Source organism: Bos grunniens, chromosome 12, assembly GCF_055505025.1.
Source record: "Bos grunniens cultivar Pamir isolate PY7600 chromosome 12, Bosgru_T2T1.0, whole genome shotgun sequence".
Taxonomy (NCBI): domain Eukaryota; kingdom Metazoa; phylum Chordata; class Mammalia; order Artiodactyla; family Bovidae; genus Bos; species Bos grunniens.
In genome coordinates, this window is record NC_141176.1 from 3294137 (window position 1) to 3309525 (window position 15389).

Genomic DNA, 15389 nt, shown 5'->3' on the forward strand with positions numbered 1-15389 from the left:
CAGCTGTTTCTTCTTCCGGAGATTTCTTGCCAAGTTCCCTTCCTTTCTAGCTACCCTTGAGTGCGTGGTTACCAAGTCACTTCAGTGGTGTTGAACTCTTTGTGACCCTATGGACTGTAGCCTGCCAGGCTCCTTGTCCACTGGATTCTCCAGCAAGAATACCGGAGTGGGTTGCCATGCCCTCCTCCAGGGGATCTTCCCGTCCCAGGGATCCAACCCACGTCTGCATTGGCAGGCAGGGTCTTTATCACCAGCACCTCCTGGGAAGCCCATCCCCCCTTATTGCAGCACAGTTGGGTGACTTTCATAGTCCCCTAATGTACTCTGCCCTCTTCTTGCCCTCCTCAGTCCTGTCTTTGCTATACATTGGTGGCATTCTTTTTTTCCAGAAGATCATTTTAATTTTCACTTCTCTCTAAAAAATGTAATGACTTCCTGTTGCCTGTAACATAAAATACAAATTCCTCTATGTGGCATTAATGGTTTCCCACCAGCTAAATTTAACCTGCATTCTAAAATGTCTTCCCACTAATTGCTTCCACAAGCCCATCCTTCTCCTCATTGTCGTTTACCACAAAAGCCTTATAGTTCTCCGTGGGTCTTTACTTGTGCAATTCTTGTTACTAACTGGAATAGCCTCCCCCATGAGCACTTACTTCCTCCTCCCCAACAAAAAGAGCACCTCTCCTGCATCACTTAAAAGCCAGCTCCTGTTTCCTGTCTCTGAACACTTGCTAGCCCTAACCCTCATGGTCTCACTTTCCTCGGACCTCTGTACCTGTGGTAGGCAGAATAGCCTACAAAGATATCTATATTCTAATTCCTGGAATCTGTGTTGTGTTAAACTATGGGGCAATAAAAATTTGGCAAGTGTAATTAAAGTTGTTGTTGCTTAGTCACATAGTTGTGTCTGACTCTACTGCAACCCCATGGACTGTAGCCCGCCAGGCTCCTCTCTCCATCGAAGTCTCCAGGCAAGGATACTGGAGTGGGTTGCCATTTCCTTTGCCAGGGGATCTTCGTGACCCAGAGGCTGAACTTGTGTCTCCTGCATTGACAGATGAATTCTTTACCATTGAACCACCAGGGAAGCCATAATTAAAGTTACAGACCTTTAAAATAAGGGAGGAATCCTGTATTACTCAGGTGGTCTCAGTCTTATCACATGATCCCTTAGACCCTTCTCTGGCTGTAGTCAAAGAGATGGGGCAGGAGAGGAGGCAGTGAGATGCAGCAGAAGGAAAAGGTAGAGGGTCTAGGTGTGATGAAGACTTCATGCACTGTTCTGACTTTGAGATACAGGGACCCACCAGGAAGGACTAGAGAGAGGCTCCTAGGAGTTGAGTGGCCCTCAGTTGACAGCCAGCAAGAGAATGAAGGTTCAATTCTTCAAGTGCTAGAAACTGAATTCCTTCAAAAACCCAGGTGAAATAGGAAGCAGATTCTTTCCAGATATTAACAAGAGTTCAGCCTTCCAAGTACTTCCAGTTTTCATTCCAATCCCAAAGAAAGGCAATGCCAAAGAATGTTCAAACTACCACAAAATTGCACTCATCTCACACATTAGCAAAGTAATGCTCAAAATTCTCCATTCCAGGCTTCAACAGTATGTGAACCATGAACTTCCAGATGTTCAAGCTGGATTTAGAAAAGGCAGAGGAAACAGAGATCAAATTGCCAACATCCATTGGACCATAGAAAAATCAAGAGAGTTCCAGAAAAACATTTATTTCTTCTTTATGACTCCACCTAAGCCTTTGACTGTGTGGATCACAATAAACTGTGGAAAACTCTTCAAGAGATGGGAATATCAGACCACCTTACTTGCCTTCTGAGAAATCTGTATGCAGGTCAAGAAGCAACAGTTAGAACCAGACATGGGCCAACAGACTGGTTCCAAATTGGCAATGGAGTATGTCAAAGTTGTTTACTGTCACCCTGCTTATTTAATGTATATGCAGAGCACATCATGTGAAATGACAGGATGGATGAAGCACAAGCTGGAATCAAGACTGCCGGGAGAAATATCAATAATCTCAGATATGCAGATGACACCACCCTTACAGCAGAAGGTGAAGAAGAACTAAAGACCCTCTTGATGAAAGTGAAAGAAGAGAGTGAAAGAGTTCACTTAAAACTCAACATTCAAAAAACTAAGATCATGGCGTCCAGTCCCATCACTTCATGGCAAATAGATGGGGAAACAATGGAAACAGTGAGAAACTTTATTTTCTTGGGCCCAAAATCACTGCGGACAGTGACTGCAGCCATGAAATTAAAATACACTTGCTCCTTGGAAGGAAGGTTATAACCAACCTAGACAGAATATTAAAAAGCAGTGAAATAACTTTGCCAACAAAGGTCCATCTAGTTAAAGCTATGGTTTTTCCAGTTGTCATGTATTAGTGAGAATTGGACCATAAAGAAAGCTGAGTGCTAAAGAATTGATGCTTTTGAACTGTGGTGTTGGAGAAGACGCCTCAGAGTCCCTTGGACAGTAAGCAGATCCAACCAGTCCATCCTCAAGGAAATCAGTCCTGAATATTCATTGGAAGGGCTGATGCTGAAGCTGAAACTCCAATACTTTGGCCGCCTGATGCGAAGAACTGACTTATTTGAAATGACTCTGATGCTGGGAAAGGCTGAAGGCAGGAGGAGAAGGGGATGACAGAGGATGAGATGGTTGGGTAGCATCACTGACTCAATGGATATGAGTTTGAGCACGCTCTGGGAGTTAGTGATGGACAGGGAAGCCTGGTGTGCTGCAGTCCATAAAGTTGCAAAGACTTGGACACGATTGAGCAACTGAACTGAATTTCCAAGTACTAACCAGGCCTGACCCACCTTAACTTCTGAGATGAGATGATATTGGACACATTTAGGGTTATATGACTGTAGACAACCTATAGAATGGGAGAAAATATTTGCAAATGATGCCATCAACAAGCAGTTAATCTCCAGAATACACAAATAGTTCATACAGTACAGTATCAAGAAAATAAAAATCAACCCAATCAAAAAATGGGCAGAAGAATTAAACAGATATTTCTCCAAAGAAGACATATAGATGGCCATTAGGCACATGAAAGGATGCACAACATCTCTAATTATTAGAGAAATGTAAATCAAAACTACAAACAGCAAATGCTGAGAGGGTATGGAGAGTAGGGAACCCTCCTAGACTGTTACTTGGAATGTGAATTGGTATAGCCCCTACGGAGAGTGGTATGGAGCTTCCTTAATGACCTAAACATCAGTCAGTTCAGTCGCTCATTCGTGTCTGACTCTTTGTGACCCCACGGACTGCAGCATGCCAGGCCTCCCTGTCCATCACCAACTCCCTGAACTTGCTCAAATTCATGTCCATTGAGTCGGTGATGACATCCAACCGTCTCATCCTCTGTCGTCCCCTTCTCCTCCTGCCTTCAATCTTTCTGAGCATCAGGGCATTTTCAAATGAGTCACTTCTTCACATCAGGTGGCCGAAGTATTGGAGTTTCAGCTTCAGCATCAGTCCTTCCAAGGAATATTCAGGACTGATTTCCTTTAGGATAGACTGGTTGGATCTCCTTGCAGTCCAAGGGACTCTCAAGAGTCTTCTCCAACACCACAGTTCAAAAGCTTCAATTCTTTGGTGCTCAGCTTTCTTTATAGTCCAACTCTCACATCCATACACGACTACTGGAAAAACCATAGCTTTGACTACATGGACCTTTGTCAGCAAAGTAATGTCTCTGCTTTTTAATATGCTGTCTAGGTTGATCATAACTTTTCTTCCAAGGAGTAAGCGTCTTTTAACTTCAAGGCTGCAATCATCATCTGCTGTAATTTTGGAGCCAAAAAAAGCAAAATCTGCCAGTGTTTCCACTGTTTCTCCATTTATTTGCCATGAAGTGATGGGGACTAGATGCCATGATCTTCGTTTTCTGAATGTTGAGTTTTAAGCCAACTTTTTCACTCTTCTCTTTCACTTTCATCAAGAGGCTCTTTAGTTCTTCCTTGCTTTCTGCCATAAGGATGGTGTCATCTGCATATCTGACGTTATTGATATTTCTTCCAGCAATCTTGATTCCAGCTTGTGCTTCCTCCTGCCCAGCATTTCCCATGATGTACTCTGCGTATAGGTTAAATAAGCAGGGTGATAATATACAGCCTTGACATATTTCTTTCCCTATTTGGAACCAGTCTGTTGTTCCATGTCCAGTTCTAACTGTTGCTTCCTGACCAGCATACAGATTTCTCAAAGAGGCAGGTCAGGTGGTCTGGTGTTCCCATCTCTTTCAGAATTTTCCACAGTTTGTTGTGATCCACACAGTCAAAGGCTTTGGCATAGTCAATAAAGCAGAAATAGATGTTTTTCTGGAACTCTTTTGCTTTTTCGTTGATCCAGTGGATGTTAGCAATTTGATCTCTGGTTCCTCTCCCTTTTCTAAATCCAGTTTGAACATCTGGAAGTTCACGGTTCACATACTGCTGAAGTCTGGCTTGCAGCTGTCATATGATCCTGCTATCCCACTCTAAGTATACATCTAGAGAAAACCATAATTTGAAAAGATACATGCATCCCAATGTTCACTGAAATGCTATTTACAATAGCCAAGACATGGAAGCACCCAACTGAATATTACTCAGCCATAAAAATGAATGAAATAGTGCAATTTGCAGTAACATGAATGGACTCAGAGCTTATCATATATTAAGTGAAGTAAGCCGAACAGCCTGGAGAAGGAAACGGCAACCCACTTTAATATTCTTGCTGGAAAATCCCATGGACAGAGAGCCTGGTGGGCTACAGTCCATGGGGTCGCAAAGAGTCGGACACGACGGAGCGACTAACACACACACACACACAAGCCAAACAGAGGAAGACAAATATCATATGATATCACTTATATGTGGAACCTTCAGAAAATATGAGTGAACTTACATACAAAACAGAAATAAACCCATAGACAAAACAAACTTATGGTTACCAAAAGGGAAGGGAGGATAGACGCATTAGGGGTGTGGGATTGACACTTACACTGCTGCTGCTGCTAAGTTGCTTCAGTCGTGTCCGACTCTGTGTGACCCCATGGACTGCAGCCTACCAGGTTCCTCCATCCATGGGATTTTCCAGGCAAGAGTACTGGAGTGGGTTGCCATTGCCTTCTCCTAACACCTACACACTATTGTATATAAAATAGATAACCAACTAGAACGTATACTCTTCACTTACATCTGAGCTGGACTTTTTCTCCTCCTATTGTCCCACAGAGCATAATAGAATCAGTGCTGTGGGGGTTTCAAGAAGACTGTAGCTTTTGCTCCTTTGCAGCACTCGGCCGCAGTGAAGAAGCCCAGGATGAAAGAGCAAGTGGAGAGAGGCCCAGGCATCTGTCACTTCAGGCTTTCGTACTTAGGGCCCAGGTTATCAGGGTACACTGTTCCAGTCAAGCCACCAGCTTGCTGCAGACACAGAGTCCAGTTGAGATTGGAAGAACTGCGTGGTTAGCCCCCAAAATCCCGAAATATTTGATGATAAATTGATAAATAAACAACGATAAATTGTTCTTAACATGCTCAGCTTCATTTTCTGTCTTGTTTGGTTTTGGCAGCAATATATAGCTGATGCTAAAGGTTATCTTAAATTTCTTTCATATTCCCCCTTAGCCTCCTTACAACCTAGCCCACCCTTGTCCATTATAAACACTCAAGTGTTTTGTGGTGGAATTAATACCTGCTTTTTCCTTGGCTTGATCTTTTTACAAATTCAATTTATTTAATTTTATGTTTACCAAGTTAGAGTTTTTAGTTGGCTCTCTTAGAAGCCTGATCACATATTTGCAAGGTAGTTTCATAATTTGGATAAAAATATACTTATCTTTGGGGCTTCCCAGGTGGCTGAGTGGTAAAGAATCTGCCTGCAACGCAGGAGACACAGGTTTGATCCCTGGTCCAGGAAGATGCACTGGAGGAGGAAATAGTGACCCACTCCAGCATTCTTCCCTGGGAAAACCCATGGACAGAGGAACCTGGTGGGCTACAGTCCACGGGTTGCAAAGAGTTGGACACAACTTACCGACTGAACAACAACAAACTTACCTTTAAGCTGTGTAGACAGGATAAGGCAAGTAAGAAAGGTACCCCTGACTCTCATAATTGGATAAGTGTGTGAGTTGTATGTCTTTGATTTATGCTGATTTTGTGCAAGTCATACAGTTTCCTGGGCATTGATTGGCTTGTCTAAGTTGGGAGGTCTGGATCAGAGGTGCTGTGCGGTCTTCTCCAAGCATTCTGTTTACAGACCTGGCTTAGACAGTTGTGGCCACAGAGGCAAGAACTGCTGAGTTCGTTCCAAGTTTAAAGCAGTTGTCAAAGAGGAGAAACTGTTTTCTCTGGGGTAGAAGACAAGACCCAGTGGTCACTGCTTTCATGGTATGTTTTGTCATTTGTTGGGAAGGAAATTAATTTGTGATCCTTGTCCAGCTCCCTTGGTCTATATCATAAAATACATCACAACTGGCAGGAGGCTGGCAGCATCAGCAGGGAGAGCATGGAATCATTTTAGGAATGAATTGGCGTCTTTAATTCAACAATCACATGTTTTCAGAAGACCATTGGAACATATTTACTGCCACCAATTTCCTCACTGGAAATACTTTCTAATCAGTTAGCACAGTCACCCATGATTTGGCAAATTTTTTTATTTTTTAAATTGATTTTTATTGGCGTATAGTTGTTTTACAATGTTGTCTTAGTTTTTCCTGTATAGCAAAGAGAATCCAGAGACTCAAACCATATGTCAAGGCCTTTATAAGATGTGTAAATTCTGTTTAAAAAATAATTAGATTTTGCATTTTTCAATAAGTAAAAAGAAAATTACAGTTGAGATTATGCTCCAAGTATATTTAGTTAGATCTAATTAGAGTAATGTTCATCTATCAGTGTGAAATTAGGAACTTTCTATTAGATTAACAACTTTATTTTTCCAAGCAAAAATACTATGTGACTTGATGCAAACCAATATTATCTAAAGAAATAAATTTACTAAAAAAAAAAAAAGAAAGAAAGAAAGAATGGGTCTTTTACACCTTGCAGAGTGGCAGTTTCTTTCATATTTGTGTTACGATAAGCCTATTGCTGCAATGCTTGAAGATGCTGAAGCCTGCTCTATGGTTGGTGAGTAAGAGGAAGTAAAAAAATAGCTTTCTTAATCTAAACTAATTTAAATATCTTATTCCTTAGGGAGAAAATTCATGAGTACAAATTTCTTAATTGTTGTTATATGGTTACTGCTCTCTATAGTAAGTGTATGCTGTTGATCACACTAGAGTGAAATGACCTCTCCCTCTGGATGAAATATTTAAGGCCTGCTGGGAGAAGGGAATGGCACCCCACTCCAGTACTCTTGCCTGGAAAATCCCATGGATGGAGGAGCCTGGTAGGCTGCAGTCCATGGGGTTGTGAAGAGTCGGACACAACTAAACGACTTCACTTTCACTTTTTACTTTCATGCATTGGAGAAGGAAATGGCAACCCACTCCAGTGTTCTTGCCTGGAGAATCCCAGGGTCGGTGGAGCCTGACCGGCTGCCGTCTATGGGGTTGTGAAGAGTCGGACACGACTGAAGCGACTTAGCAGCAGCAGCAAAGTGTTCAAGCTGGTTTTAGAAAAGGCACAGGAACCAGAGATCAAATTGCCAACATCTGCTGGATCATTGAAAAAGCAAGAGAATTCCAGAAAAACATCTATTTCTGCTTTATTGACTATGCCAAAGCCTTTGACTGTGTGGATCACAATAAACTGTGGAAAATTCTGAAAGAGATGGGAACACCAGACCACCTGACCTGCCTCTTGAGAAACCTATATGCAGGTCAGGAAGCAACAGTTAGAACTGGACATGGAACAACAGACTGGTTCCAAACAGGAAAAGGAGTAAGTCAAGGCTGTATATTGTCACCCTGCTTTTTTAACTTATATGCAGAGTATATCACAAGAAACGCTGGGCTGGAGGAAGCACAAGCTGGAATCAAGATTGCTGGGAGAAATATCAATAACCTCAGATAAGCAGATGACACCACCCTTATGGCAGAAAGTAAAGAAGAACTAAAGAGCCTCTTGATGAAAGTGAAAGTGGAGAGTGAAAAAGTTGGCTTAAAGCTCAACATTCAGAAAACAAAGATCATGGCATCTGGTCCCATCACTTCATGGGAAATAGATGGGGAAACAGTGGAAACAGTGTTAGACTTTATTTTTTTTGGCTCCCAAATCACTGTAGATGGTAACTGCAGTCATGAAATTAAAAGACTCTTACTCCTTGGAAGGAAAGTTATGACCAACCTAGACAGTGTATTCAAAAGCAGAGACATTACTTTGCCAATAAAGGTCTGTCTAGTCAAGGCTATGGTTTTTCCAGTGGTCATGTATGGATGTGAGTTGGACTGTGAAGAAAGCTGAGTGCCGAAGAACTGATGCTTTTGAACTGTGGTGTTGGAGAAGACTCTTGAGAGTCCCTTGGACTGCAAAGAGATCCAACCAGTCCATTCTGAAGGAGATCAGCCCTGGGATTTCTTTGGAAGGAATGATGCTAAAGCTGAAAGTCCAGTACTTTGGCCATCTCATGCGAAGAGTTGACTCATTGGAAAAGACTCTGATGCTGGGAGGGATTGGGGCAGGAGGAGAAGGGGACGACAGAGGATGAGATGGCTGGATGGCATCACCGACTTGATGGACGTGAGTTTGAGTGAATTCCGGGAGTTGGTGATGGACAGGGAGGCCTGGCATGCTGCAATTCATGGGGTCGCAAAAAGTTGGACATGACTGAGTGACTGAACTGAACTGAACTGAATGGGCAGGTGGGCAGCAGCTGCTGGGTCACAAGCTATTCTTTCCACTCTCAGGTCTGAGGATTATATGAGCTGATGCCTCTAACCTCCCGCTGTCTCTGATCTTCATTTCATAGGCAGGAACCTGAAGCTTCCTTGTCCTCCTGGCAGTTCCCACCCTCATCTCCTGATTCTAGACCAGAGACCAGCAGTTTGAGAGCAACCGACCTTTCCCTCTAAGTCTAGTCCACCTTCCTGGAATTTATTTCTTTATCCCTGAATTGGGAAGTAAAGATAAGACATCTTCAAAGTTTCATAGCAATAGAGGCAAGAATACAAATTTTTTGTGTCTCTAGCCTGCTTCATACAGATGGACTACATCTTCACATGTGAGACAGAAATAACTTCATTGTCATTCAAGGAACCCGGAAACTTCTGGTTCTTTCCAACAGTCATATGTCACACACTCCAACGTTGTCTATAACTTAAGTTTGGTGTACTTTCCACAGCATTCTTGCAAGTAATAACCACATATTTTTAGGCTTAATAAAAGGCAACATTATAAAAATTAATGGTCACTAGGCCACCTGCAAAATATTAATATAAATTAAAGATTAGTAATACTTAACATTTTTTTTGTATAACTATCTCTTCTAAACCAGTATAAATTGAGGTATATTGAGAAGCTTGCCATATTCACTTAAACGTACAAACACTAAGTATAAAAATACATTTCAAAACTCTTGTAAGTACTTCTGCTTCAGGTATAATGGAGCTGAGGACCAGAATTACCTTCCCTTCTTAAGCTAGTAGAAAACTAGATAAAACATGTAAAAAATGATTCTTACCCACTGGAAGATGAGAAATGGAGAGTGATTCCAGGAGAAGAAAAGGAGCTGAGGTGCTTTCTATAACTGCCCCAGGTAATGAACTGGAAAGGGTGTTCTGACTACATAACTGGGAGAGAAAACCAAAGGCCAGCCTGTGGGTCCCAGTGACTTGAGGATACAGAGTTCAGAACGTAGGAAGGACGGGATCTGGCCTGGACAAGGGTGAGGAGAACAAGCCATTTGTCTCAGGCACAGAAGTTAAAGGGATGCTGGAAACTAAGTACTCAAGATAAAAAAAAAAAAAAAAAAAAAATCCAATATTTTAAAAATTAAACAATATAGAAAGCTCATGATGAGCAAAATATCAAACTTTTAAAAAAGACAGAAACTGACTCTGAACATGCATGATTTGGCTGCCCTTGCCTTACTCTGATCTACCTCTGTCAGAATTTTTAATTTTGGTGAAGTCCAACGTGTCAATCATCACTTGTATTTGGTTTACTAAATCTTTGCCTATAGCAAATTTACAAAGATTTTCTCCTATATTTTCCTCTAGGAATTTTGTTGTTTTTACTTTTAAATTTAAGTATGAATTTTATTAAATTAATTTTATTTATGTTGTGAGTTAGGGGGTCAAGATTCTTTGTTGTTGTTTTTTTTTTTTTTTTCCATACAGATATCTATTGGTTTCAGCATCTCTTGATGAAGTGAATATGTTTCTCTATTTGATGACATTTTGGCTTTTGTGAAAATTCAGTTGGCCACACATATGTATATAGGTTTTTGGACTCTATTTTATTTTCATGAGATGTTTGTCTGCCATTATATCATTACCATCTTGTCTTGACTATTGTGACTTTTAGTAAGTCTTAAAATGAGATGGTGTGATTATTCTAGTTTGTTCTTTGATTTTGAAATTGTTTTCATTATTCTAGGTCCTTTTATTTGTATATCAATTTTAGAATGAGCTTACTAATGTCTATTACTATGACTTTCAAGTAAAATTGCTTGCATCTGTAATTCAAATTTGAGGAGAATGTGTACCATATCAAGCCTTCTAGTTTATGAACTTGGACTTGTAATACTGTATATTTCTCTCCAATTAGTCTGCTGCAATGGCTCTCCATAATGCTGTGCAGTTTTTAGTATAGAGATCGTGTGCTTTTCAAATTAAATTTATTCAATTAATTCAATTTTCCAATTTTTTGCTGGGGTATAGACATGTAATTGATTTTTATATGTTAAACTTTTGCTAGCTATTAATAAATTCATTAATCAATTTCAAAAAATTTGTAGATTCCTTTGAAATTTTATGTAGAGAAACTTATATGGTCTGTAAATAGAGATAAGTCTGTTTCTCCATTTCTCTTTTCAAATCATGCTCTTCCTCACTCCCTCCCCCGCATCCTTTCTTTCTTCTGTCTGTATCTATCGTCTATCTATCATTTTCCAATTGCAATAATTAAGACCTCTTGAGGCTCTGTACGTTTTTCTTCAATATTTTCTCTCTGCTTTTCAGGTTGAATTATTGCTTTTTGTATATCTTCACTATCACTAATTCTTTCGCATGCCAGCTCTAAGATACTGTTAACCTCCATTCTCTCATTTTAGTCATTTTACTTGAAGTTGTACAATTTATACTTACAATTTTTATTTCTCTTCTGAGATTTCCTATTTATTTACTTATGGCTAACCATACTTTCTTTTACTTTTAAAACAACTTTTCTTTAGCTCTTTGAACATATTTACAGTTGCTGCTTTAAAGTCTTTGTTAAATCCAACACATGAGTAATCTGCGGGATGAATTATTTTGGCAGTTTTTTTTTTTTTTTGCTGAATATGACTCATGTTTTCTTGTTTCTTTATGGATTTGGTTATTCAGTAGTCATCTTTGATAGCACATTGTAGAGATTCTGGAAAATGTTGATTTTATTTTGGTGGGCAGTTCAATTACTGGCTGGTCATCTTTGACTTTATAGTCTTGGCCTTAGTAATCTGCTTTGTTAGGATAGATGTTTGGAAAGATGTTTGGAGGGGTTTTCCAGCCTCTCACTTGATGGGACTCAATTTCTGCACTTTGTCTTCCAGGAGATCTTGTCAGGGTTTGGTTTTAGATTTTATTTGGGTAGATATGGAAAAAGGCATAGGTCTTACTTCTAAAAGGCAGTGTTTTGTTGTCCTGGAGGATATCCAAAGTGCTAGTGAAATTTTAACAAGCACTGATTGACCACTATTATCTCTTTTCTAGGTTTAACCCTGGAGCAGCTGCTTTCTGGAAGCCTTCTGTGATATCAGTTTGACCGTGCACAGCACAGCCTTTGGTCATGTGGTATATGAGGAATCTTCTGTCCACCATTTAAAGTCCCTACTGTGTATATCTTCTGCTTCTGGGGTCCTGGTCCTATAGATTCCAGCTGTTCCAACTCTGATCTCTGCCTTCTTAGCACAGATGGATTGCCACCTGGACTCCAGCTCACCACACTGCAGTCAAGAAGTTGTTCCAAGATTTCCCTGGTGGTCTGGTGGTTAATACACAATGCTCCCAGTGCAGGGGGCACAGGTTTGATCCCTGGTTGGGGAACAAAGACCCCTGTATGCTTCCTGGTGAGGGCAAAATAAAATCAACAAAAACCCTAACTTGTCCCCAGTCAGACAGCTGGGTTATCATGAATGAGACTCACATTGTGAGTTCCTTTTTCAGGGAGCACAGCCTTGAACTGCTTGTGATCCATTGCTGAAACCCAGATGCCTCCTATATCTGACCCATTACTACACTTGTTTATGATCGGAATGCTACTCTGGTACTAGTTATTGCATTATAGTCAGCATCATTTTAATCTTTATATAATATTAATGACAGTTCTTTATATTTGTTAAACATATAGGCTCTGACAGTAAAGAATCTGTCTGCAGTGCAGGAGACCCGAGTTCAGTCCCTGGATCGGGAAGATCTCTGGAGAGGGGAATGGCAACCCACTCCAGTATCCTTGCCTGGAGAATCCCATAGACAGAGGAGTCTGGCAGGCCACAGTCTGTGGGGTCGCACAGAGTCGGATATGATTGGTGCCTGAGTTGGTGATGGACAGGGAGGCCTGGCGTGCTGCGATTCATGGGGTTGCAAAGAGTCGGACACGACTGAGCGGCTGAACTGAACTGAACTGAACTGTACACTTTACACTGTAGTTTTGATCATACGACCTTCTTGTGAATACGCAAAAAACAAAAATATAAGTGAAAGGAATTGAGTATTTTTCCTAAAACTTCAAATTCTTTTGAATTACTTCAAGTCAGATTTGTTGGTGCTTGTAATTTTCCATACCGTTGTATGGTGCTCTGGGCCACTGAGATCGCTACTGATTCCTCAAATGACTGATCTATTGATTCTGTGATTCTCTTCAAGTTACTGTCACTTCTGAATTTTGATGTTGATATGTTTAAGGAGTGTAAATGTGCACCAGCTTTGTATGTTATGACTGCCACCTGGTCCACAGTAATTATGACATGCCATGGGCAGTAAGAGAGCATCCAGATCTTCAAGATATTAAAATGTGGGTAAGTGTGCAGATTAGAATCAGTGGCATACAGTATCTGACTCACACTATATGCATCTTAGTTGTGAGAAAATTATAGACTAACTCAAAAAATAAAAACAGTTTTATTATATTACAGGGACTGTATTTAGCATGATTCTAGAATTAATCACCAGTCTTTACTCTTGTAACTAACACTGGATATATAATGTAATCCACTAGTAATTTTTATTAATATAACTTAACAGGGAATCAAAGTTAATTTTGTTTTTTTCTTCCAAAGTCAATTTTGAATATCAATGTGGAAAAAAAAATGTAGAGAAGAAAGAATGATATCTACATATAAGGATTTATCGATTTCCTGTGTTAGGGCCAAGGGCAGGCTGCCCCAACATATACCTCAATGCCATAGAGATTATTTAGAATTAAAATTACTTGAGAAGCAGTTGGTAAAAAAAGATACAGAAAACACTCTTACCCTCCACATTTCCCCTGAAAGTAGGAAATAAATCTTCCATGTGAAAGTGTCCTTCCTATACCAGGGGGATAGAGAGATTTCTTATAAACAAAGTTAGGGAATTCAAGGCTAAGAAAGCTATAAACAGGCTTTATTACTTCTTCATTAGTCTGCTTCCCCAAGCACAAGCCTCTTTCACAGATACTTTTTTTCTTTGTATAAAAATAATATACAAACAGCCTACTTTGTTCACTTCAGGGGTCCTATTTCAATGAGAGCTCTGTGTCTATGAATTAAATTAGTCTTTTTCTCTTGTTAATCTGTCTTGGTCAATTAATTATTAGACCAGTTAAGAGAACTCAAAAGACCTTGACCCTATATGAAAGGTGGGTAAATATGCTTTAGATGAAAAATAAACAATTTAGTGTGGATTTCTTAACACATCACTGCTTACGTTTTGATACATTTGTCTTTGTAATGCTAAATAAGAGGGCTTCCACTCTACTATTATTATGTCTGTTTTACAAAGGAAGAAGTTGAAATAAAACCCAAGAAAGAGTAATGAAGGGAAAAACTATGATTCCACAGTCACCAAGTGGTGGATGTGGGATGCCCACCGCAGTGCAGTTTCAAAGACCCCCACCCTCAAGTTTAACAGTCTCCCACTGAGTCCTCATGTGTACTTAGAAAAAGCATTTAGCTTCTCCAGATTTGAATATTTTATCTGTTAAATAGAGGGGATTGTATCAGATATCTTAGTTCTATTAATTCTAATAATTAACTTCTATCACATAATTCTCTACAACTTAAGCATGGCTCCAATACTTAAGTTCTTCATGAATACTTTTACCAGACAGAAACAGGTGAGGAAAAATACTTTCAATATTTATTTGAATTTTTACAATACCATAGTGGTAATAGGGCTTCCCGTGTGGTGATAGTGGTAAAGAACCTGCCTGTCAATGAAGGTAGATGTAAGAGATGAGGGTTCGGTTGCTGGGTTGGGAAGATCCCCTAGAGCAACCCACTCCAGTATTCTTGCCTGGAGAATCCCATGGAGAGCGGAGACTGTGGGCCGTATGGCCCATAGGGTCGCAAAGAGTCAGACACGACTAACATGACTTAGCACACACGCACACATAGAGATAACAGCGTGGCTAAACTGAGACAGCCCAACCAAGAGTTGCTGAGGTCTTCTTTGATGATTTTATGCCTGTCCAAAATTTCAAATTCCTTTTATATGGGCTCAAATATCAAGATAGTTGACATTTCCCTTGTCAAATATTCTAAAATTTTGTTGCTGTTGTTCAGTCACTAAGTCATGTCCGACTCTTTAAGATCCCATGGATTGCAGCATGCCAGGCCTCCCTGTCCATCACCAACTCCCAGTGTTCACTCAGACTCACGTCCATTGAGTCAGCGATGCCATCCAGCCATCTCATCCTCTGTCGTCCTTTCTCCTCCTGCCCCCAATCCCTCCCAGCATCAGAGTCTTTTCCAATGAGTCAACTCTTCTCATGAGGTGGCCAAAGTACTGGAATTTCAGCTTCAGCATCATTCCTTCCAAAGAAATCCCAGGGCTGATCTCCTTCAGAATGGACTGGTTGGATCTCCTTGCAGTCCAAAGGACTCTCAAGAGTCTTCTCCAACACCACAGTTCAAAAGCATCAATTCTTTGGCACTCAGCCTTCTTCACAGTCCAACTCTCACATCCATACATGACCACTGGAAAAACCATAGCCTTGACTAGATGGAACTTTGTTGG

General features: G+C 40.4%; 1 long non-coding RNA gene across 2 annotated transcripts in view; it reads left to right on the forward strand.

The window, feature by feature from the left end:
- The window catches only part of LOC147361333 (uncharacterized), a 40248-nt gene extending 26305 nt beyond the window's left edge, over window positions 1-13943 (forward strand). For both annotated transcript variants that reach the window (XR_015137573.1, XR_015137574.1), the window contains one exon: window positions 11886-13943. This is a non-coding gene — a long non-coding RNA (uncharacterized LOC147361333). The remainder of the gene's footprint in view (window positions 1-11885) is intronic.
- Window positions 13944-15389: the final 1446 nt, after the last annotated feature.